General features: G+C 36.3%; 1 long non-coding RNA gene across 1 annotated transcript; it reads right to left on the reverse strand.

Moving 5' to 3' along the window:
• Window positions 1-1,963: 1,963 nt before the first annotated feature.
• On the reverse strand, window positions 1,964-14,856 carry LOC133807310 (uncharacterized). The gene is made up of 3 exons (XR_009879259.1): window positions 14,769-14,856; window positions 12,783-12,827; window positions 1,964-2,399 (listed from the first exon to the last, which is right to left on the reverse strand). It is a non-coding gene; the product is annotated as an uncharacterized LOC133807310 (long non-coding RNA).
• Window positions 14,857-23,634: the final 8,778 nt, after the last annotated feature.

A 23,634-nucleotide genomic window follows, 5' to 3' on the forward strand; every position in this document is an offset into this window, starting at 1 on the left:
TCTATGTAGCTCATATGAATCTAGGGCACTATACCAAATATAATTGACCTTAATTAATTAGTTAATATAAAAAAAAATTAAAGTAACTAAGATAAAAAGTCATGACTTACACGTTGACTTTTTTTCCAACAACCCTTAGGTAGATTTGGAACCTCCTAATCTTTTCCACGACACCCTTTTCTTTTCTTACTAGTCTTTCTATGTGTTTCCTAATTTGAATTGGACTATATTTAACTTTAGTACCAACTGTTCTCCAAATAAAGGTAGGGGAGCTATTTCAAATTCTTGCTTACCATTGAATGCCTATTTCCATGTTCGGAAGACATGTTTCTGAGGCAAAAATCTCCAGTGTCCCACATAACAAACTTTTCTCAAGTGTTTTAAATATTGAGAACAAGTGTTCTCTTCATAGATAGGACTTGCTTTATACCCGTTCACACTAAATCCAGAAAAATTTCCAAATGCGGGAAAATCATTAATGGTCCACATCAACATTGCTCTAAGATTAACGATTCTTTCATGTGGCCATCGTAAGCAGTAACACCTTCATACCACAATCCACTTAAATCGTCAACAAGAAGAGCTAGGTATACATCAATATCATTACCAGGATGTGAAGGACCCGATATGAACAATGTCAACATTGTGAACTTCATTTTCATACACAACCAAGACGTTAAATTGTACATAACCAACATAATAGGCCAACAACTATACTTACTGCTACAGGAAGTATGTTCATTAATCCCATCTGGAGAAAGAGAAAGACGTATATTCCTAGGTTCATTGCCAAAGTAAGGCCATATCACATCAATTGTTTTACAAGTTGGTGAGTCAGCTGGGTGTCTCATCTTTCCATCTTTTACCCTCTCCTCGGCATGCCAAGTTAAAATTTTAGCATATTCGACATTTCGGTAGAACCTAACCAAAAGAGGTATATGTGGTAAGTACCATAACACTTTTGCAGGGACACCATCCTTAACCGCATTTGAATTCTTTTTCTTTTGCCATCTAGACTCACCACATGTCGAACATGTAATTGCATCTGCAATCTCTTTTGATATAGGATACAATCGTTAGGACAAGCATGTATTTTTTTCATATTCCATGCCTAACAAACACAATATCTTCTTTGCCTCATAAAAACTTGAGGGCATCTTATTATCTTCGGGTAATAATTCTCCTAAGAAAGAAAGTAACTCTGAGAAACTCTTATAAAAAAAATACAATGTTTGGCTTTCAAATTATACAACCTAACGAGGGTCGTTAATTTAGAGAACCTTTTACAATTAGGGTATATAAGTTTATCAGCAACTTCTCAGATGTTTTGAATTTTTTTTGGATCCATACGATATTCATATTTTGCATCATCAATCATTTCTGCAATGTAATCCGCTTCATAATCTAATTCAACATCCTTATCCTCTTAGAGGTTCCTTCCACCCTAAGAGTAATAATTTTTCCATGAAAAAACCAAACCTTATAACTCTTTTTTATCCCGTTTCTAAATAAATGTTCCTTCATTGTAATAAGCTTAATCTTCACAACGTTACCACACTTAAGACACAGACAAGGAACAAAATCTAGATTTTCTAAATTTCTTGAACAAAATTGCAAGAAATACTCAACACCTTCCCTATATTTCACTGATAGCCTATCTGAAGATAATAAATCTCTATCCATTGCCAATTTTCTAAGAAACAAAGCAAACAAGCAAAAAAATTCAAATTTTGCCAAAGACTAGATTTGTTATATTAAAAAAATAATTGGGTAGCTTCTTTCCTATTTTTATAGCATATCCAAAATTCATATATTACATATAGACATCACATATTAATACAAAAAAATCAAACAACAAATAGCAACATGCATAAGTATCAATCAATATCAAATATTTATAACTGTCAATGTTATTATTTTGAAAAAAATTGGGCAGCATTTCCCCTATTTCTACAACATTTCCCAATCTCAAAAAGTAACTATACACAACATACGATACACAAATATCAAACAATCAATCAACATGAATAATTCCAACCTTATATCACTACAACACACAAGTAAATCGCCCTATTCTATTACTTTTTAAAACGTCTCACAACTCATAAATAATTAGAAAATACCATTTAACATGAGAAATTTAGTGGGGCCTTAATAAGACATGCAAGTTGGGCCCAATAGTTCAAAATAAAAACAAAGTGTTCTTATGCATCGTTTAAAGAAAATAAATTTTTATGTCCCACTAATAGTTTTAAAACTAAGTCCATAACATGATTCTTTAATACTCGGCGCTTATGTTGATCATTTATCCGTTCATAGGATTCCCCCACGCCATATACACCTAGAAGTCAGAACTCCCCATATCACAGCGCGTGACAAAGAGAAACACTATTTATTACCTGAAAGGGGGAAAGTAAGGGGGTGAGCTAAAAGCCTAGTAAGGAAGTACAAACCCTTACAACAATATTCAAGGAAACACAATAAGAACATATTCATATCGTAAAGCTCATAGCATATCATATCATAGCCATATCACATTCCTTTTGTAATCATAATCATAATCATACATCATAACCATATATCATAATCATACATCATAATCATACTCTTTGTGATCATGGCGCCACTATTGTCCATGTCACATCTTGAGGTAACCAGTAAAAGCATAAAACTGGAAAGACCTCCTCTGTAGGTAAAAAGGATCCCAGGTCCTTGAATAACCTCGGCGCTTTCACCCTATGAGTTACGCCATATCCTTAGTAACTCCTTTGTTGTGTCACGTTCAACACTCTAGCAACCATTTGCTTTTTCATACAACATACAAACGCATGTAACCCATTTCATATCAAAACAAAGGAAACACATGTTGCATCATAACATTTCAAGATAAAAATTCCATATTTCATATTACATGTTTCATCATCATACATAGCACATCATTTTCCTCATAACAAACCAATCTTACAATTTCATAGCATAAACATAGAAACTCTATCTAACTTCCTTACCTCAGGTCACAACAAAGCAAAAATGAGAATAACTTCACAACGAGCCAATAATCATAATCAAACGTTGTCTCATAGAATCACATGTCGATACTCATGCCCAACCACTATACCATAATACCCCTTTTGTGTCAGCTAACTGACGCGGTTGACCAAGATTTAGCATTTGTGGCAGTTGGACACAGTCACAAATGAAAGAGTATTTGCGTCATTAGTAACACTGACGCCATTATTAAGGATTGTTTGTGTCAGTGGCTTGGTGACACTGCTAAGAGCATTTGCGTCAATGGGGAACTATCACAAACCTCATCATTTGTGTCAGTGCCCTACTGACACAAATGCATTTATATTAAAAAAAATATGGGTCGAAACCCCACTGTTAAGACCATTTTCACTGGGGCACTGCCACAAATCTCGTCGTTTGCATAGTGGTCAGTATTCTACTGACACAAATGCATTTATGTTAAAAAAAATCTGGGCTGACGCCCATTTCATTTCTAATCTAATTTTTTTATTTCTAACCTAATCTCAGCCGCCTCTCTCACTTCTCTCTATCTCGGCCTCTATTTTTTCTCTCATTTTCTCATCTTTCTTCTCTCTTTTTCTCATGGGCTCTCTATACCTCATGGCCTCTCTCTCTCTCTCACTCATAGTGAATGACAAACGAAGGCGATGTCAGGGCTCGGGGTTCTTGGCCATGGCGAGGCTCGGCGACGAAAGGGATCGGGGATCTTTGCGATGGCGACGCTTGGGACCTACGGCGGGAGTATGTATCTCTTAATATCTATCTCTATTTGTGTATTCTGACATCAATGGGTAATGGGGACTAGTGTTTAATCATATTAATATTTTGTTTATAGGTTATCTATGTTATTTTGTTTCTAATCATCTTAACATTTTTTCTTTTCTTTTTTTCTTCTTGCCTTTGCTTGGATTTCGTTTTGCAGGAGGTTCTTGGTGTTGGTGGTGGTTCTTCAGATTTACTTTTTAAATCTGGGTTTTGAGATTTGATTTAATTTTTTTTAAATGAAGGTAGTTTGCATCAGTTGGGCATGGCCACAAACAAAGAAATTGTGGCAATGCAGAACTGTCACAAATCCTAGCGTTTGCGTCATTTACCAACTGTCACAAATGCTTTGTTTGTGACAGCGCCCAAAAGAGAAAGCATAATTAACATGAAATTCATCTTTATTCATGCTTTTCAAAAAAACTCAAACCATAACCTTCATGTATCACTAAATTATCATTTATAAAAGACTTTCAAGAAAAATTCTCAATTTAACCAATTAACCTAGCATGTTTCTAATGAGTATAGGTGACACAAAAATAAAAACAACACAACATGCATCAACACCCTATAGGTCGAAACACTCATCATGATCCCATGTTTTTTTTTTTTTTTTCATTTTGCAAGAACATAAAGAAAACATGACAAACCCTAAGCATATTCCTATTTATCAAATAACATGACCAAGTTCATAGAACATCAAGAGATACATATACAAAACCCAACATGCAATCCCTACATATGCTTTGGCCGAAACTTTCACGGTCATAAACATAAAATACAAAAATCATCATATTTAGTGGATCAAAATCAAAACCCTTGCAAGATTTTACATAGAACCTTAAAATCAAACAAGCCATAGTATCATGTGATAGGGAAAAACCCTAGGTATCATAACATCAAATATCACCATGCTGATGATTCTAAGTTTAAACAATACCTATAACAAGAGATCAACATAGTTTCCTTGTCAATATTAATCCATACTTAAAACCACATACCATCATAAACAACAAATCAAACACAAGAAAAATAAAAGTGGATCCATTAACTCTCTTGATTGTAGAATTAAGAACACAATAGTGACATGAACCCAAACTATGGCCACTACTTGTTCAAGCCTAGGGTTTTGAAACAAACAAAAAGAAAGAACAAAACATTTACATGAACACTCGAAAAGAAGAAGATGAGGGTATAGATTAGAGGATTTAAATCACTTAAGGATCAAGAACACCAACCTAGTTTTTTGAAACCTTATTCTTCCTCCTCTTCCTTCCTTCTTTCCTTCTTTCTTCTTTTCTCTCTCTAGATCTCACGCACTCTCTCTCTCTCTCTCTCTCTCTCTCTCTCTCTCCTCCTAGTCGACGTCACCCAAGGACAAAATGGCCTATTCCTTTCTTTCTTTCCCTTTTATCTAACCTAAGGCAATAACTAGTCATAATGGAAAAAGGGTAAGTTTCATCTTTGTCTTTATATTCATTTACTTTATTTTTATTTGATTTTTCTTAATTACAGGAAAATAAAGAGTACATAAACGATGAAACTCTTCTTCCTATTTTAGCTATAGTCATCCAATCAAAATGTATTTAAGATCAAACCAAATAGGAAAAGAAATCCTTCCTTTCCCACTAAGCCTTACACACCCACTCCTCTCATTCCTCCTTTTTTTTTGTTAAATTCTTTTAATTAAATAAAATAAATCAAATAAAAGGAAATAATGTGTAGGAAATCTATTGCATGCTCTCCATGCAACCATGGACATGCACACACCCAATTGCCAAGGTGCATCACTACCTACCATGCACCTTGGTGCATTCAACCAAAACTCATTTTCTTATTTAATTAAATTAATAAATAAATAAAACAACTTACAATTAATTTCACATAATTCCTACCAAACAATTCAAACAAATAAAAATAATTTCTAACACTTAACCATAAAAAATAAAACAAAGAACAAAATTAATAAATAAATAAATAAAAAATTTGGTGCGCTACAATATACCCTCCTTAAAAGGAAATTCGTCTTGAAATTCTTTCTTACCAAATAACTCAGGGTATCTTTCTCTCATGTCTTCCTCCAACTCCTATGTTGCTTCTTGTTTCGTGCTATTCTTCCACAGGACCTTAACTAATGGAATCCTTTTGGATCTCAGGTCCTTGATTCCCTTTTCGAAAGCATGCTTAGGTTGTTCATCGTAACTCAGGTCCAACTTTAGCTGTAACAACTTACAACTCAGAACATGAGATAGATCTGACACATACTTACTCAACATCGAGATGTGAAAGACGTTATGCATTTTGGCTTGTGCTTTGGGCTATGCTAAATGGTATGCAACTTGCCCTACTCTGTCCAAAATCGCAAATGGACCTATATATCTCATGCTCAACTTCCCTTTCTTCCCAAAATGCATACACCTTTTATTGACAAGACTCTCAATAACACAAACTCACCCACTAAAAACTCAATGTCCCTTATCTTAAGGTCCACGTAAATCTTTTGCCGACTTTGAGCGGTAAGCATCCTTTGGTGAATTTTCTTGATCGTCTCGCTGGCTTCCCTAACTGCCTCGGGGCCTAATATTTGCTTCTCCCCAACCTCATCCCAGTGCCAAGGATATCTACACTTGAGCCCATAGAGCATCTCGTAGGGAACCACCCCAATAGTGGATTGGTAGCTATTGTTATAGGAGAACTCCATCAGAGGTAGATATCGACTCCAAGATTCTGAAAAGTCCAATGCACAGCACCGCAACATGTCCTCTAGAATCTGTATAGTCCTCTCAGACTGCCCATCAGTCTGGGGATGGAAAGCGGTAATGAACTTTAACCTTGTACCCATGGCTTTCTGTAATCCCTTCCAAAAATTCCATATGAATACTGACCCTTGATCAGAAATAATTGACTTTGGAACCCCATGAAGCCTCACTATCTCGCTCACATACAACTCTGCATACTGGTCCACCGAGTAGGTGGTCTTAACTGGTAGAAAATTGGCAGACTTAGTCAGCCTATCCACTATTACCCAGGCATAATCATGTTGTTTTGTGGTCCTACGTACCCTACCACAAAATTCATTGCTCTATCTTCCTATTTCCATTATGGAACATAAAGCGATTGAAGTAGCCCTGATGGCCTTTGGTGGTCTGCCTTGACTTGCTGACATGTCAAACATTTGGCAACAAACTCAGCAATGTCCTTCATCATTCCAGGCCACCAATACAATGCCTTAAGGTCTTGGTACATCTTTGTCGACCCTAGATGTAAGGAATATGGTGTTGTATGTGTCTCCTTCATTATACTCTCCTTAATCTCATCATTGTTAGGCACATAGAACCTATCCTTATATCACAGCAATCCATCGGTAGACATAGTGAAGTCGCCACTATCACCTTTTTGTACCAATGCCTCGTGATTTATTAGGGCTTCATCCACTTTCTGTCCTTCTCTAATCTGTTCCATTAGGAAGGATTGTAACGTGAGGTTTGCTAGGCGTCCTGTCACGAACTCAATACCGGCGTTTACAATCTCTTTCTGCAAATGCACCTCTATTGTGCTAAGAGCAAAGACACTTCCATGTCCTCGCCTACTCAATGCATTTGGCACCACATTTGCCTTGCCTGGGTGGTATAGAATTTCGCAATCATAGTCTTTCACTAGTTATAACCACCTCTGCTGTCTCATATTCAGTTCTTTCTGAGTGAAGAAGTATTTCATACTTTTGTGATCAGTGTAAATTTCACACTTATCCTCATAAAGGTGATGTCTCCATATCTTTAGTGCGAACACCACTGCTGCTAACTCAAGATCATGTGTGGGATATGGTTGCTCATAGTCCTTGAGTTGTCTAGAAGGATAAGCTACCACCTTCCCATCCTTCATCAACACACACTCTAAGCCATTCTTTGATGCGTCGCAATACACCATGAATTTCTTGCCCTCTGTGGGAACACAAAGGATAGGTGCAGAGATGAACTTATCCTTCATACTCTAAAAGCTTTCTTCACATTTCTCGGTCCATGTGAACTTTTGATGTTTGTGGGTCAAGTTGGTCAAGGGTGTGGCAATCTTTGAAAACCCCTCGACAAACTTCTGGTAATAACTCGCTAACCCTAAGAAGCTTCAAACCTCTAAGGCATTCTTTGGCTGAGGCCAGTCTCTAATGGCCTCGATCTTTGACGAATCCCCTACTATTCCATTCTTGGACACTATATGCCCTAGGAAAGTCACTTGTTCCAACCAAATTTCACAGTTAGAGAACTTAACATATAATGATGCTCTCATATTCTATTTAGGGTCAACCTCAAGTATTCCTCATGGTCTTCCTTGGTCTTTGAATAGATCAGGACATCGTCTATAAACACTACTACAAACTTATCCAAGTAGTCCTTAAATACCATGTTCATCATGTCCATGAATGCTACTGGTGCATTAGTGAGTCCAAAAGACATCACTAGGAACTCATAGTGCCCGTAGCGAGTTTGGAAAGCCGTTTTAAGAATGTCTCCCTCCTTTACTTTCATCTGGTGGTACCCGGATTGCAGATCATTCTTTGAGAATACTGCTACCCCTTGCAGTTGATCAAAAATGTCATTTATCCTAGGCAAAGGATATTTGTTCTTAATGGTGACCCTATTGAGTTCTCGGTAATCGATGCACATTCTCATGCTTCCATCCTTCTTTTTCGCAAATAAGACTGGTGCCCCCCATGGCGAATGACTAGGTCTTATGAACCCCTTATCCAACAATTCCTATAGCTCGGTCTTGAGTTCCTTCAACTCTGCAGGTGTCATTCAATAGGGTGCTTTAGATATTGGTGTTGTTTTTGGTGCAAGTTCTATCATGAATTCAATTTCTTTGTCTGGGGTTAAACCTAGTAATTCCCCGTGAAACACTTCCGGAAACTCAAAAATGATATGACATTCTCTACTTTCAACTCTATCTCCTTGGACTTATCCACCACACTAGTCAGATATGCCAAACACCCATGTTGCATCATATTCCGTGCTTCCAGTGCCAATATTATGGGTGTACGAAAACTCTTCACTTCTCTCTTTAAAGAAAAAAGTTCTCCTTCTTCTGGTTTGAACTCCACGGTCTTTTTTGACAATCAATCGTCACTCCATGTTTGGATAACCAATCCATGCCAAGTATGGCATCATAGTTTGGTATGTATAATTCTATAAGATCTATTGGGCACTCCCTGCCCTCTATTGCTATAGGTGCTGACTATAACCACCTAGTTGACAACATCGTGTCTCCTGACGGTAATATTGTACTAAAACTATGCTCAAACATTTTATAAGGCATACCCAATTTATCAATCATATTCATAACAATATAAGAGTGAGTCACTCCAGAATCAATAAGGACTCTACAAATCATACCAGAAATAGGGAGCTGACATGTGACCACAGTGTTACTATTGGCTGCTTCCTTTTAGGTCAACTCAAAAACACTTGCTCGCACTAAGTTGTTGTTACAACTCTGTCCTAATTTCCACTGTGGGCACTCTTTCCTCAAATGGCTTTCCTAACTGCACTTTCAACATTTTTTGGTGTCGCCCTGACATTCTCCACAAGTCATTGTGAGCATTTAGGACAGCTAGGGTGCTCAACTCTGTTGTTTTGGTGATTCCCACGGTTACAATCATTATTGTGACTTTTGAGATTGTTTTGGTGGTTATGACTGTTCCGATTGTTGTTATTTGTGGTCGGGGCTCTAGGCCTCTTGTTAGTGGCACTGTTCTGACCTTCATTAGCTTTCCTCATATTGCCCTCATGGAAGCCCTTGTTTTTGTTGTCCTCCCTTCTCGCAGTACTGTCCTTTTTATATACGATCCTCCAAGTATTCTATTTTGAGTGCCTTATCCGATACCTCAGCATAATTGACCACCTCAGCACTGGTCATCTTAACATCCCTAGCAATCATTGGCTTGATTCCTCTCATAAACCTTTGGACTCACATGGCTTTGGTTGGTACTACTTTGGGTGCAAATCTAGCCAACCTATCGATCTTCTGTGCGTAGTCAGTAACAGAGAGGTTGCCCTGAACCAAATTCACGAACTCGTCCACCCTGGTTGCCAATACAGCTGCATTGTAGTACTTCTTGCCAAATGCCTGAACAAATTCTGCCTAGGTCATAGTATTCAGGTCACCAGTCTGTTTGACCACATCGCACCATATCCTTGCATCCAACATGAGTAGGTGGGTTGCACATGAAATTCTCTGGTGTTCGTCAACTCCATGTGATAAAAAATGGCCTCTACTGATCTCAACCAATCCATTGCCACCATAGGGTCAGCCTTCCCTTCGAAGCTAGGTGGAGCTTGCTGCCTGAAGAGCTCATAGACTGGCTCAAATCCATAAGCCATAGGCAGTGGTGCATGTGGTGGTACTAGAGGCTCAGGCTGAGCCATTGGTACTTGGGGCACTTGGGTACTTGCTTGGCTTATCCAACTTCTCATCTCTTTATCTTATTTGTTCCCTCCACCTTGCTATCTCTACAGCCAAATCTACAATCGGTGCAGCTGGGGCTGCTGGTTGGGCTGGTGGCATTCCTAAATTAGGAATTGCTATGGTGTTAGATCTTGTGGAGACAACCTTTCCTCGGCCTCTCCCTCTTCCCTTGCATCCTCTTTCTCTTGTTGATATTATGAGATTCTAAGGCACCAAAAGAAAATCATAAGAGAGGATAAATCACATAATGGTTTGGTTCTTATAGATATTCGTGAAAATTATCATACATTCAATATCCACACCACTTAGAGTTTGCCAGAGAAAAATTATTAAACCATAACATTAAAAGTTTGTTAAAAAAATTATTCCAAACATCCCATGAAGTATTTAATAACCATAATTGAAAGCCATAAGTTCTTAAGGCAACTGAAGAAAAGTCCCGTCTTATTCGTTAACATTTTATTGAAAGAAAATACAAGACAGACTCTAGTCCTTAACCATGGACTTGTCCCCTGAGCCGTAGTCGAAAACGTCCTCCAAAATGTGGAAGTAATCAGGAGCGTTCGCCAACGCCCTCATCCTAGCTCTTACTTTTGGTATGGCGTGCACTACCTTTTGACAAGCAATCTCCGCTTCCAAATCGTGCACCATCTCGTATCGTTCCTCCATCTCTATGTCATCCTTCTTTACCATGACCGGCTCCAAACAACTAAAATCATAATGATCTATGAGGTCGTAGATTGTGTACTCGATGGTGCTAAAATCCAGCTCATCCTGAATGACATCGTACCATGCTATGGTCAAGTGGAGAAGGGCCTCGAGATATATCGATAGCGCTTCCCTTAACACCCAGTATTGTTCTATGGCCCACAGAAACGCCCCCTCTTTTTTTCACCATTCCTTGAATATGATCTCAAACCATCGTTGTTGTTTTCAGTACAGCAATCCTCCAATCATTGTAATCCTCGTCGAGTAGAACCTTAGGTATCGCGCGAATCTCCTTGAGTAACTATTTCTTAGTGGTTCTAATAATAGGAGGCTTCTTTCCATAACATGATTCTTGAAAACTTGGGGCTTATGTTGATCGTTTATTCGTTCATAGGTGTACGCCCTGATTTTTCCACGGGCTGATTAGCGAGCTGAGGTACGGCCTAATTATGATTACCAGGCAGACATCCCCAGGACCGGAGCTGCCATTGTAAGGTCCTACCTCCTTAGCTCGGGGTAACCTAAGGGTTCGCCAAGATTGCCTAAGGATTGAGTCTGGACTCGGAAGGCCGCAGGTCGAGTGAAGATTCAGCTCGTGATACGAGCTGGAGTTGGAGGCTGTGACCCCTTATAAAGTCAACCACGCAAGGTAAACGTGCATATATCAAACATCACGTGTTGGATATATCCCTGACTTCTCGGACACGCAGCAGGAACGTGCGTATTCAGACACCCACGACTGGGTTGGGCCGTGCGGCCCATTATCTCCTTACCTATTGATTTGACCCCACTTATGTGTCAGGTTTAGGAATTAATCATGAATGCCACAGAGTTGACATGATAGGTAAGAAGGTCACGGGATGACCTTCTTACCAACTCCCAGGTGCCCTCTCCTATAAATATGGAGACCTCTGGAGTTAATAGAGGTTGGATTCTCAATTGTAAAGAATATCCTGTAATCAAATATCCAGTATATAGCAATAATACTGACTAGTGGAGTAGAACGATTTTAACCTTTGAACCACTCAAAAAACATATTTTGAGTCACCATTCCATTTTATAAGATCGTATATATGTTTCGGTTCACTTAAGCACTAATCCCTTTCTCTTCTTTTCTTAATTACCTGTTGGCGAAGAACTGCGTCAACAATAGGATACCCCCACGCCATACACAACCAGACGTTGGAACTCCCCACATCACATCACGTACCAAAGAGAAACCCTATTTATTACTTGAAAGGGGGAAAGTAAGGGGGTGAGCTAAAATCCCAGAAAGGAAGTACAAACCAATACAACAATATTCAAGGAAACACAATAAGAACATATTATACCGTAATCATAGCATATCATATCATAGCCATATCACATTCCTTTCATAATCATACGTCATAACCATACATCATAATCATACTCTTTGTGATCATGGTGCCACTATTGTTCATGTCACATCTTGAGGTAACTAGTAAAAACCTAAATTTGGAAAGACCTCCTCTATGAGGTAAACAAGATCTTAGGTCCTTGAATAACCTTGGAGCGTCTTTCCTATGAATTACGTCATATCCTTAGTAACCCCTTTGTTGTGTCACGTTCAGCACGCTAGCAACCATTTGTTTTTTCATACAGCATACAAACACATGTAATCCATTTCATATCAAAACACAGGAAACACATGTTGCATCATACTCATCATAACATTTCAAAATAAAAATTCCATATTTCATATTACATGGTCCATCTTCATACATAGCACATCATTTTCCTCATAACAAACAAATCTTACCATTTCATATCATAAACATAGAAATACTATCTAACTTCCTTACCTCAGGTCCAAGCAAAGCAAAAATGAGAAAAACTTCACAACGAGCCTATAATCATAATCAAACGTTGTCTCTTAGAATCACATGTATATACTCATTCCCAAAATATATACCCCATGTGTGCATGGGCCATGCACATATAGTACAAGTTGCTCAATAAGTCTAAACATACGCATTTTCTCATAAAATCATAAAAGAATAATGTTAATTCTACCTACTAACCCTTCATGATTACAAAGAAAAAACTATATGTTTGAACAATAGGCATATATTTGAACATAAAAATGCATTTTTATGCGACATGCGTACGTGGGTGTGTTGTTAAAATATAACGTTTTAAAACGATAATTCCTACATGCTTATTTCTTGTTTTTTTTTTCAAATAATTTCCGCAACATTATTACTTTACCATTATTTGTTTCTATAAGTCTCAAAGTTTTATTAAACCATTTAATACATTATTTTTACTTGATAAAAATAATTCATTTATCTTTTTCTTAATTTCTCATAAATTGCATAGAAAATAACAAAAATTTTAGTCATTTAGAAATAATTAATAAATTTCTTGTTTCCTTTAGAAAAATATAGCCTTTCTAAATTTAATAAAAATTATATGATTCAATGTGATAATTTATAATTTAAAATGTGGAAAAGGTATTTTCATTTATAGTATTTAAGTCTTGAATTATATAGGTGAATGACTCTTAAATAAAAAAACAATTATTTTCACTTAATAACACAAACTTTCAGGAACTATTTATTTTGTTTAATAATCATAAGTGAATTCAACCAAAATATTTTTCTCATTTAGATAAAAAAAAAACTACACCTAAATAATAATATGAAAATCCAGGGTTACATTTTAAAAATATCACTTTTACGTATACATAACTTATGGCATAATTTATTTGATGCACTAACATTATTTATCTCATTTAAAAGATATTTCTTATTTTTAAATCAAAAATTACAGCAACTAATAATTGATTCAAAATCACAAACTTAGATTAAAAATCACATTTTCTTCATAAAAATCATCATGTGTTAATTTGATAAAAACACCATTTAAATGCGAAATAAAATACCCCTTAAAATCAAACATCACTAGGGGCATCACATGTGCATTTTAAAACATTGTTTCACCAATTATATACAAAAACCAGCAAGCATAACTAACATGAAATTCATCTTTAATTCATGTTTTTAAAAAAAAACTCAAACCATAACCTTCATGTATGACTAAATTATCATTTACAAAATACTCAAGACAAATTCTCCATTTAACCAATTAACATTGCATGTTTCTAATGAGTATAGGTGACACAAAAATAAAAACAACACAACATGCATGAACACCCTATAGGCCGAAACCCTCATCATCATCCCATGTTTTCTTTTGCATTTTACAAGAACATAAAGAAAACATCACAAACCCTAAGCATATTCCTATTTACCAAATAACATGACCAACTTCATATAACATCAAGAGATACCTATACAAAACCCAACATGCAATCCCTACATATGGTTTGGCCGAAACTTTCATGGTCATAAACATAAAATACCAAAATCATCATATTTAGTGGATCAAAACCAGAACCCTTGCATGCTTTTAAATAGAACCTTAAAATCAAACAAGCCATATCATCATGTCATAGGGAAAAACCCTAGGTATCATAACATCAAATATCACCATGCCCATGATTCTAAGATCAAACAATACCTTTAACAAGAGATCAACATAGTTTCCTTGTCAGTATCAATCCATACTCAAAACCACGTACCATCATTAACACCAAATCAAACACAAGAAAAATAAAAGTTGATCTATTACCTCTCTTGATTGTAGAATCAAGAACACAATAGTGACAAGAACCCAAACTATGGCCACATAAAGAAAGAACAAAACATTAACATGAAAACTAGAAATCAGGAAGATGAGGATATAGATTAGAGGATTTAAATCACTTAAGGATCAAGAACACCAACCTAGTTTTTCGAAACCTTCTTCTTCCTCCTCCTCCTTCCTTCTTTCTTTCTTCTTTTCTCTCTTTCTCTCTCTAGCCCTCTCTCTCTCTCTCCTCCTAGTCAACGACACCCAAGCACAAAATGGAATTTTCTTTTCTTTCTTTCCATTTTATCTAACCTAATGCTATAACTAATCCTAATGGAAAAATGGTAAGTTTCCTCTTTGTCTTTATTTTAATTTACTTTATTTTTATTTGATTTTTCTTAACTAGAGGAAAATATAGAGTACATAAAAGATGACAGCTCTTCTTCCTATTTTAGCTATAGTCATCCAATCAATATTGATTTAAGACCAAACCAAATAGGAAAATAAATCCTTCATTTTCCACTAAGCTTTACTGCCCACTCCTCTCTTTCCTCTTCTTTTATTTTTTTTTAAATTCTTTTAATTAAATAAAATAAAAAGAAATAATGTGTAGGAAATCTATTGCATGCTCACCATGCAACCACGCACATGTACACACCCAATTGCTAAGGTGTATCACTACCTACCATGCACCTTAGTACATTCAACCAAAACTAATTTTCTTATTTAATTAAATTAATAAATAAATAAAACAACTAACAATTAGATTCACACAATTCCTACCAAACAATTCAAACAATTTAAAATAATTTCTAACACTTAACTATTAAAAATAAAACAAAGCACAAAATTAATAAATTAAAAAAAATTGGTGCGCTACAACACAGTTCCAGAACCTATCTTTAATAACTTCTAATCCTAAATTCCACTAAATTTAATATAACTATATCTTCCAATATATATTTATATACTATTTAAGTTTCATTAAATTACCTCGACCAAGATAAATGTTTAGCCGTCAATTGGGATCACCACCAAATCCATTCAACCGCAAAAAAAAAAAAGAAAAAAAAAGTGAAACCTGACAACAATTAAACATTAACAATTATAAATAATTACATATTTATTTAAAAACAAAAAATCATACAAACTATATATTTCTCGATTCTCATAAATTAACCTAACTTTACTAAACAAAAAAATTAAATTGTCAATCCATTATTTCTAAATTCACAAATCTCCAAATTAACCTAACTATTTTCTAAATTTCATAATTTCACATCTCAATTCTCAATTTAATTCCAATTCTAAAAATTAACCCAAATCTATTAAAAAAATTAATTTTTAAATTCTCATAATTATATCAACAACACAAATCCTAATTTCTAAATTCTAATAACTATAATTTAACCTAATTATCAATTTATCAATATCAATATTCTCCAATTTAGTTCAAATTCAATTTCTAAATTCAAATAACTATAATTTAAACCCAACTATCCAATTTATTAATATAACCTAATTATATTAAAAAAATTGAAAAATAATTAACTTAAAAATTGAAAATTTTGAATTTTTTAAGATTTAACAAAAACTAACCTCTAGGTGGAGGGGCGGACCTGAGCTGTAATATCTGTCTTTCGTTTCATGGGTCTATTGGTAAATTTGTCCTATGATGGCAATTTGGTAATTTAATACTCTTGAGGGGTATTTTTGTAATTTTGTGAAATTACGTATTATTTGATTATATGAATATGTATATATTATATCAATGTAGATATTTTACTTTGGAAAATACTGAAAGTGCTCAAGATATGTGTTAAAGTGATGAATCATGATTTCCTTCAAGGGCTTGGGAACTTATTGTCAAGAATTGTTGAAAGAGGGGTCATAATTGAGTAAATATAACTTATAGGGAGTAAATTAATTATGGATTATGAAAACTAGTAGTTTAAGTGGAGAATTACTAAAAAGGGTTTAGTGAAATTGTTAGAATGGCTTAGATCAAGGGTAGGATGGTAATTTCGCGATAATGAGTCATTATAAATATAAAGTGAGAGATTAGGGTTAGGTTAAGACTCACAATTTGAATTTGGTGGCTGCTCAACACATGATCAAAGGAGAGCACTCTCTTTCACTCTTTCTCTAGACTAGGATCAAGATCTAAGGAAGAAGAAGGATGATGATCTCTTCATATGCGTATGGATCACTGGGCACTCATGTGGGGGCTCAATTAGGATGCTTTTGGAGGAGATTTTCATGGCATAGGTTGCTCCACATGATATTGGTAAGAACTTTCACACTTTTTAAGTTTATTTGATTGTTCTTGAAGGTTTGGGTTATGTTAATGGTGGTTTTAATTGGAAAGCATGATAAGTTGGGTTGATTGGTTTATATGCATGTTTGAGACTAAGGTATCAATCTATAATTATTAGAAACATGTTAGGGTTATGGAATTAGGGGCCTCTCATGAATTTTTGGTATTTTATTTATCTCTATTACTAATATGATGATATAGAGGGATTCGAGATGAGAAAAACCCAAAAAGAATCATCAAAATCGGATTTATATTGAAGGAGTTATGACATTTCGAAGTTTGGTCGACGTCTGATTTTCGAATTAGCGCCACGGTGCAAAAAGAGAGCGCCTAGGCGCCCAAAGTGCCCAGAATCTAGGAAAAATTAAAGGTATGCGGTGCTAAGTGGTAGAGCCGCTGTGCTTGACTGCAACAGGGTCATCTTTTATTATATTTAGGTCGTTTTGAAGCCGTTTCATATGGGGTTCATTGGGGACTTCCTCCCTAACTTCTTGGAGACATTTTTTAGGACTTTCCTAAGGACAATATAAGGTTGATTGGATCTTCGGAAGGTTAAGGTTTGATTCATGACCTTTGATTTGAGTTATGAGTCTCTAAATGATACATGATGTATGTTTTGAATTTAGGACTCATCAATGCACTTGAAGGGAGGTGATTGCGTCACTGCTGGACCTAAGGTTAGAAGAGTGGACCCCTGCACGTAGGGTGTACTCTCGACGTACTTAAGTGTGATAAAATTTGTATGCTATGAATTTTATTATGAATTATGTTAGGAATTATATTGTGAACTTTGCTAAGAATTATGTTATGAACTATGATATGAATTATGTTATGAGTTATATTAGGAATTATGTTATGGGTTGTGCTATAAGGTATGTTATAGGTTATGCATGTTATGTGTGACTATGTTATGTGTGAATAGGCTGTATGTTTGCGTGACATGCTTACATTATGAAAATGCATGTTTACATTACCATAAATTGCATGCTTGCGTTATAATAAAATACATGCTTATGTTTCTTGTGCTTGATTACACAGTTAACCAGATTAGCACTGGTTTATGGCCGGAACGACACCGGTAATACTGTATAATTTTTTTGTGATATGTTATGATTGTTGTAGGTTATGATACGTTATGCTATGGTATGTAAAGTTATGCTAGAAGAATGATACGATACAATATGAATTATTGTTGAACGTTATAATGTATGTAAGGGTATAAGTTAAGACAAGTATAAGTTTTAGGTTGTGATTATATGAATTAGTTTATGCTTATGTTTATGGTTTAGAACTCATATTGTTGGGCTTGGGGATTGTGTCCTATATAGCTCTTCTTGCTGGACATTAGCTCACGGGTACTCTGTGTTGTAGGTAATGGCATAAGTGTAGTTGATGAGACAATGAGTTGGAGCAGGCTTGGTCAGACGTGTGCATGCTGTGATTGGTTGACCTGGGGTCAAGGGGTTGTTTCTAATGTATTTTTGTTTTAAAGGCCGATAACTTTTGATTTTATGTTGTGTCTAAAACGTGTATTTTTACTTACATCGTGCATGTAAAACATGTTTTATTTTAAATATCGAGATCTCGACTTGCATGTTTTGTAAAAGGTGTTAATTCATGTTTGTTTCAATAAAATTTTTGTTTTTTTTCTTAAATACATTCACGTAAATATTAATTTACTTAGATATGGAGTATTTAGTAAATTAATGGGTTTTAAGTTTGTTCGTTACAAGAGCTGTGGAGGCCATGAGGGGCGGAGCCTCTCGGAGTTGTGGAGGTCGCAAGGGGCGCAAGCTTCGACAATGGTGGAGCCTCTCACAGTTGTAGAGCTTCGAAGGACACAAGGGGCGATGAAAGGGACGAAGAGAGCCTCGGGCACCCTAGTAGGGTGGAAACAGGGCTCTAATCGACGGGAGAGGGGTTGGGTTTGAGGGGGGTGCCGTCGCTGAAATCGCCTTTCAGTTCATAGAGAAATGAGAGAATGAGGGGAAGGACAGGGATGAGGGTTAAAACTAATTAGCGTTGGTTTAAATGTAAACAATGATTTAGTAACCGACGCAAAAAAGCGACGTAGTATCCCTCTTTTGGTGTAGTAAATGGTGGCGAAGGTGATGAAGATTTTTCCAACTTAAACAATTATAAATTTTCTTCTTAACGGAATAAATTTTACTTTAGTATTCATTAGTTTCATTATATAATTTAATAATATAATATTTTTGTAAATATTATTAATTAAATATTAATTTTATTTAAAAAACAAATTCTTATTGCAATAAATTCATTTTCATTGATTAAAACTAATTAGCCTCGGTTTAAATGTAAACGATGGTTTAGTAACCGTCGTTTTTTATTAATAGTAGCATCGGTCAATTGCGTGAACCGATGCAAAGAAGTGGCATAGGTGATGAACATTCGACCAACTTAAACAATTAGAAATTTTCTTCTTAACGGAATTAATTTTACTTTAGCATTCGTTACTTTCATTATATAATTTAATAATATAAATTTTATTTTGTAAATATTATTAAATAAATACAAATTTTATTTTATTTAAAAAAACAATTTCTTATTGCAATGACCTCATTTTCATCTCAACAATATTTATAAAAAATTCATTGCTATAGGTGTTCTAAAATGACAAATTCAAATATTTTTTTTGTGATGAATAATTTGAAACTATAACAACAAATTAAATTGTTTTCCTAAGAGGTTGATCCTTATCATAGCAACATCGAAATATCGCATCAATAGTTATTTGTTGCTATGAATCTATTGCGATGACTATTTGGTAGTGAAGATATGTCATTGCAATAAGTGTTTTGGGACCTATTGCACTGACTTTCAATTTTTATTATGATGACATATGTTGCTCAATTGTTGTAATAGAATCTTTTCTTGTTATATCTTTCGTCATTTACAAGACTACACCAAGTAATTTATTTGAATTTTTAAAATTTGACATTAATTTATCTTGAGTAAAAATATAGAAAACTTATATTTACACATCAAAATATTATAAAAATACCTTATTTTTAAATATTTCTTACTATATGTTGACCATTATGTAAAATTATTAAAATATACAATTTAAATCATTAATCTATTTATAAAATTTTTGGCTTTATAAGTACACCCCAATTCTAATTAAATTAAAGGTTTCCTTTTAAATTGAGTATTTCTACTCTTTTAAATTTATATTTGTTGTTATACAACATAATAATAAAATTTTCTTTTTGAAAAAAATTGTATAAAATAAAAGTTTATTATATTTTTCATAAATCTATATTTAAGATTGTACTTAATATTTATAATTATTTATTTTATTAAGAAAAATTCAAATCTTTTGTCGTTTTATTACTACTACATAAAGAAGCTTTAACTTTAATTTTTAAGGCGAATAGACTTCGGTTCTCGCATAAATAGAAATCAGAATCTATCCATGCGAAGTTAAAAGTCTTAAAAAACTAAATTTAAAATGGGGTTTTAACTTCGGTTATTTGGAAAAAACTTAAGTTTATTCTAGACATTTAACTTCGGTTCTTACCAAATTTCCGAAGTTAAAAGTCTTGGATACACGCTGATGTCAAGTAATGAGGACTTTTAACTTCGATTATTTGGTAAAAACCGAAGTTAAAAGTCTAGAATAGACTTTGGTTTTTTCCAAATAACTGAATTCTTTTTTTTTTTCTAAAATCCACAATATTTAGACGTGTTATCCCTAAAAAATCCAAGGATGGCGTGGCAAATGAGAAAGCAGTACATGTCATCACAAATCAGGGAAAACGACGAAGTATTGGAAAAAGACCGATGAACAAAAAAGATAGGTCTAAGACCTAAAGAAAGTCGACCAGGCCAAAACCCCCTATTGGTGGTCGGCCTGACCCTATCCCCTAGGAGTTATCAGCCTGATCCCAACCCCTAGGGGTGGTCGACCCACCCTATTCTTCATAGGGTGGTCTGCCTAAACTCCCAAATAGACTTCGCTGGATAAAGTTCACGCTCGTTCAAGCTGAAGTCAACAGGTCTAGCACCCAAAAAGGTCATCAGGCCTAGCACCCAAGCTCTAAAGGATCATCGGGCTTAGAACCTAAGTCTCATAGACCAACCAAGACTTAGCGTTTTCCCGAAGGTTTCAATCATGCATCGTCAACCACGATCTAGAGAAACAACGAGAAGACCCACGATCTCATAATCATGGGGAGGTGGACACGTATCTCCACTACCCAATAATCGTGTACCAAACCACAATCCCAGTATTATTGATCATGTAACAACCCCTGGGTACTATAAATAAAGGACCCAGGGCTTCATAAAAGGGAGTTCTTCGTTTTTGATCTTTCTGGGAACAAGTTTGAGAGAGATATTTTATAGAGAGAAATTCTGGGCAAATTAGTAACGAATGAATACTTCGGTTCATCAGAACAGGGCTGAACCACTATAAAATCTTTGTGTTTTATTTAAGATATTTTTACCATGTCATATATTATTTTTATTTCGTTCAAAAGGTGTCAGACACTGTTCATACGACCGTTGGCCAATTTCACAGGTCAATATTTTGGTGCTTCCATTGAGAGTACGAAATCCAGAAACACACATTCATCAGTTTTAGGATGCCTCCAAAACCTACTCAGACAAAGAAGATGGTTTCCAAGGATTCCACCACTCAGGATCCCATCGATCCCGTTAACGAACCTCAGGTAGAGGTTGGAGATCAACCTGATGCAAAAGATCCACAGGATGCTCACCAGGAGGAGACGACTCAATTTCTGGAGAGGCATGAGGCCTTTGCCGCATAAATTACCCTCAATAGGGCAACTATGGAACGACAACGCGAGAGACAGATGAGCAGGTCCAAAGGATGATCCAGAGGGAACAGGAAGATGACCGGAGGCACCAAAAGGCTATTGTGGCCCTAGAGGCGGCTATCTAGTTAGCCCGAGCTAACGCTGAAGCTGCTGCTCAGGCGGTAAGGGAGGCTCAGGTCAAAGAAGTAGGTATGCGAGACAGTAGTAACTCAGAGTCTCAAGGGAGGAGTCGAACCCCAAGGACGCTCTCAGAGCATCTTTCCCAGAGATAGGATGAAGAGGCGTAGTCCAAGACTGCCTCTTCCTTAACTAAAAAGAATAACACTTCTTCTCGGCGTAAGAGTGTTACCAACCCGAAGGCCCCCTCCCAGGGGGACAAACGAAACGACACAAGAGAGGAGTATCAAACTTCTGAGAGGCGTGACAGGAATGGAAATGGTCGTTCAATGTCTCAAAGTCACATATGAGGAGAGGCTCGGGGGCAGGGTCGCACCTGCAAAGGCAAGACGGACCTACCACCCCTACATCCTCAGTCTCGCAAGGGAAAGGAATCGATGAACAACACCAATACCATGTTCGATAGACTCGGGAAAGATACACAACCTCAGGATCCGAGGGAGGTCATCAACAGGAGGACCAGCGCTCAGGAGGGGGTACTAGGGACGTCTACCCCACCTGGAGCAGCGATCCCGCCAGTAGTGCAGGTTCAAATAGATGAACTCGTCATGGTTGTTCAGGGTATGACAAAGAAAACTTTCGATATCGAGCTAGCTCATAGAAGTGGAAGTCCCTTCAGTGCCAAGATCCAAGTTTCTCAACCACCACCGAAATTGAAGAACCCAAAACTTACAACATACACTAGGAAGGAGGACCCAGTACAACACATTGGAATGTTCAAGGATCAAATGGAGTTACTCGGTGTGGAGCATCATTATAGGTGTAGGGTATTCGCTACCACTTTCTCTAACTCAGCTCAGGAATGGTATTGGAAATTAAAACCTAGATCCATTACTTCCTGGGAGAACTTCAGGAAGCAATTTTTCAAGGTCTTCAGTGCTGGACGGATTCAATTAGTTTATGCCAATCAGCTAGCTGACATCAAGCAAGGGAATGATGAATCCCTGAAGGACTACATCCAAAGATTCATGAGAGAGGCAAACTGAGTGTCCACAGTAGGAGATGAGGAGAAGTTCATTGCAATCTCGGCAGGAATAATTTATCATAGTCCCTTGTGGAATAGCATGCACAAGAACCCCATCAACACCTTGCAGGAGTTCTTGGACCAAGCAGACAAATACATGAAGCTATATGACGCTATCATGAAGGAAGAAAAAGGTATAAACCCTTAGGGCAGCAATGGGGGCAACGGTAAAAAGAGGAGTATGTCAGGGTCCGAGCACGGTGGAGAAAAGAAGGCTAAGTTAACACCAACTGACGAACAGCCTAAACAGCAGCCCTACCAGCCCAGGTTCACCAATTATACCATCCTGACTACATCAAGGGCCAAGATTTACTTGGCAACATACCAGGAGGTACCATACTGAAAGCCACCACCCTTGTGTTCAGAAGGAAAGAGGGACAAGAATAAGTTTTGTCGTTTCCATAATGATTATGGGCACGACAGAAATGAGAGCAAACAATTGAAGGATGAGATAGAGTTTCTCCTCTGATCAGGAAAACTCTCAAGGTACCGAGTCAAGAGCAAAACCTCGAGCAGGAATTCAGAGTTCCAAAGGTAGAGGAGTCCACCACTGGAGCTAGCAGCTGTATACTTCACATTGGATACCATATGTGGGGGGCCCCCCATAGCAGGCAACATTAACAATGCTCGTGGCGATATGCAATGGTCAGAAGACATGAGGTAGGGGAGTCTTCCCAGTGCAAGGTATCCGAGGAGCG

Source organism: Humulus lupulus, chromosome X (genome assembly GCF_963169125.1).
Source record: "Humulus lupulus chromosome X, drHumLupu1.1, whole genome shotgun sequence".
NCBI lineage: Eukaryota > Viridiplantae > Streptophyta > Magnoliopsida > Rosales > Cannabaceae > Humulus > Humulus lupulus.